The sequence below is a fragment of the Elephas maximus genome, chromosome 11 (assembly GCF_024166365.1).
Source record: "Elephas maximus indicus isolate mEleMax1 chromosome 11, mEleMax1 primary haplotype, whole genome shotgun sequence".
In the NCBI taxonomy this organism is placed as follows: domain Eukaryota; kingdom Metazoa; phylum Chordata; class Mammalia; order Proboscidea; family Elephantidae; genus Elephas; species Elephas maximus.
The window spans coordinates 88775453-88778799 of record NC_064829.1 but is presented as its reverse complement, the minus strand read 5'-3'; the positions used below and the strand labels follow the sequence as shown (position 1 = coordinate 88778799).

The 3347-nt window shown below is 36.5% G+C and overlaps 1 pseudogene; it reads left to right on the top strand.

Annotated features, from left to right (window-relative positions):
• The first annotated feature begins 466 nt into the window (after nt 1-466).
• LOC126086160 (vomeronasal type-1 receptor 1-like) lies at nt 467-1383 on the top strand (annotated as a pseudogene).
• Nucleotides 1384-3347: the final 1964 nt, after the last annotated feature.

Sequence of the window (3347 nt, the reverse complement as noted above, 5' to 3'; positions counted from 1 at the left end):
ATTTCTGTGTATTTCTGGTTCTTTCTTCCATCGTTTTAAAGAAAGTACATATTCATAGCTATATTCTACATTTATAGAAGAGAATGTAGTAAGCTTTACATACCATTCTTAACATTCTGTTTTTTCTTTTTTTTGACTTAACGCCATATCATGGAGATAGAGAGCTTGCTCATTAATATTTAAGCTCTAAGGTAATACATTGTGTGAACCCATCAATGTTTATTCAGCAAGTTCCTCTAGGTAGGTATTTAGGTTGTGTTATTCTAGCACTTCAGTAAATAATCATTGCATACATAACCGTACAATTTCAGTGTCCATTTCAAGTTGGGAAACTATGTGTCAGTTTAAGTAGTAGAAATTATCAGGCATGATAATGGTGACAGTTTTTTTTCCTTGTTCCTCTATTTGTTCCCCTACTCATTCCTCTGGTTCCGATTAAAATCAGCATCCTGTAGATATTGGTATGATGGGTTCTGTCATCACGGAAAAGAGGATTCTCTTCCTCACTCAGACAGGAGTTGGGATCCTGGGAAACTCGTCACTTCTTTGTCTTTATACCTTTATTTTGATCACTGGGCACAAGCTGAGGCCTATAGACTTGATTTTCAATCAACTGCTTTTTGCCAGCGCCTTGGTGCTTTTTCCTAAAGAGATCCCTCTGACACTGTTAAGTTTTGGATGGAAATTTGTCCTGGATGATACTGGTTGTAAACTCGTCTTCTATTTTCACAGAGTGGGCAGGGGGGTTTCTCTCAGCACCACCTGCCTCCTGAGTGGCTTGCAGGCCATTAAGCTTTGCCCCACAGTCTCTAGATGGATGGAGCTCAAAGTCAGATCCTCAAAGTGCATCGGCTTCTGCTGTTTTCTCTCCTGGATCCTGAACCTCTTCTTAAATATTTTTTGTTTTTTTTATCTGAGCATGACTGAGCAGCTAAACAGCAAAAACCTAAGTGTGGTAAAAAAAAAAAGATTTTGGATACTGCTCTGCAGACATGACAGATAATCATATAGGTAATTTACAAGCAGTCATGTTACTTGATGTTGATGTAATATGTTTGGGCCTCATGGCCTGGGCGAGTGGCTCCATGGTCCTTGTCCTGCACAGACACAAGCATCGAGTCCAACACATTCACAGCAACAGCCTCTCCCCCAGACCTTCCCAGAGCCACACGCACCATCCTCGTCCTGGTGAGCATGTTTGTCTCCTTTTACTCTCTCTCTCCCATTTTGACTCTCTGTATTTCTCTAATTGTGAACCCAGGCCAGTGGCTGAAGGACACCTCTGTGCTCGTGGCTTCAAGCTTCCCAGCATTCAGCCCCTTTGTGCTCATGATCAGTGATGCCCGTGTCTCTCGGTTCTTTGCCTTCTGCCAAGGAGACTGATTTTTCTCCTGTGTTTATGGGGCGATAATCTCTTGATCTCTTTAGGGAGATCAGTGATTGAATTCCTAGTAAGTGGGGTCACTGTTAAATGTCAGATACTTTGTTAGGAGTTTGTGATACCACGTGATTAAGAGAAACATTATTGCTGCTCTCATGGATTTTTTGTTGCTATAAGATAAACCTATTAAGAATTACACAAAGAGAATGTCATTTGAATTTTTTTATGTTCTTCATGGAAATGTTCAGGATATCTGACATAATATAGTGCTAAAAAGCTGCCATGGTTAAGGATAAGGAAAAAATGTCTCTGTGTTGCTGACAGTTGCAAAGATCCAAAAAGATTTTTTTAAGTATATTCATAGCATGCCACAACATGGATGATCCTGAAAACATTATGCTGAGCAAAATAAGTCAGTCACAAAAAGACAAACGCTGTATGATCTCACGTCTATGAAATGAGCAAATATATAGAAACCAAAGATTATTAGTGGCTAGGGAAAGGAGATGAGGGGAGGGGAAGTTTTTGCTTAGTGGGCACAGAGTTTACGTTAATGGAGGTGGAATAGTGTGCAAAAGGTTTTTAATTTATTTCATTTTATTCTAATTCATTTTTATGTTTTCAGTATATTTTGTTATTTATTGTAACTTATTTTAGTATATTGATTTCATTCTATTAATTTATTTTTATGCATTCATTTATTTTCTTTAATCATCTTATTATTTTATATACTTATTTTATTTTATTTTTTACTTATATTTTGTTTATATATTGTATTTTTCTTTATATTTATTTTAGTTTATTTTTAATTCATTTATTTTAACTCCTTTTGTTATTATATATTATTCCATTTATTTATTTGTTTTTCTTAATTTATTTTACTTTATATTAATTTATTTTATTTAACTTAATCTTTTGTTCCTTTTAATTCATTTTATTTTGTTTTATATTATTTATTCTTTATTTCATTTTATTTATTCATTTCTTTACTTACTATTTGTTTTATTGTGTTTATTTATTTTATTGGTTAATGTTATTAATTTTATTATTCATTTAATTTAGTTATTTCATTTGATTTTATTTATTCTATATCATTTCGATTGATTGACTTCCTTCCATTTTTATTTATTAATTTTATTTTCACTTCTGTATGCATGTAATATTGTACTTCATTTTATTTTGTTTTATTTCATTTATTTGCTATTTTATTTTTTATTTCTACATTTCCATCTTCATTTCAATTATCCCTCCCATTCTGTTGACCTAATTCTATACTGTTTCAGTTTTCCAGCTTATATTTGTTTTTTCCTCTTGAGTTCCTGGGAGGTGCAAGTGGTACCCAGATGTGCCTCAGAAGACAGGCCTGGGAATCTGCTTCAAAATGTCACTGCTTGAAAACCCTATGGAGCAGTTCTACTCTGCACACATGAGGTCCCCATGAAATTGGACTTGAGGGTGCATAAAAACAACAAGTGTGGAGCACTTCGTTCCTGAGTGACATTGTGATATCTTGTGTCCACTTGGAAATGAAGAAACCACAACCCAGAAATGTGAATGCATCTGCTTTAAGAACACCCGATGCCACAGTTCCCTCATTAGATCCTCTGGACACCATTTCCTAGCACCACTCTGGGTGCCGCTTGGCTGTTGCCACAGAGAATGGGAGGAGCGCACCCTCCTCTCCAAATGCAGAACAGAAAACATTGACCTTTCCCACTCCCCCACCACTCTACTCTGTGAAAATGAAGCTAAGCCTTTCAATACTTTTCCCTTGCCATCTGGCCATATGTTAAGCTAAGTAAGTAGGGGTCTCCAGATAAACACTGCAGGATGAAAAGGCTTTGCTTTCTGGTTCTGGCGTACTTCCTTGGCAGTCTTGTGCAACCTGAATGCATTTCCTGGCATGGAGAGCTGCTCCTGGTTCAGCCGCAGTAGCACATGTGGCTTCTCCAGCACCAGGTGCCTG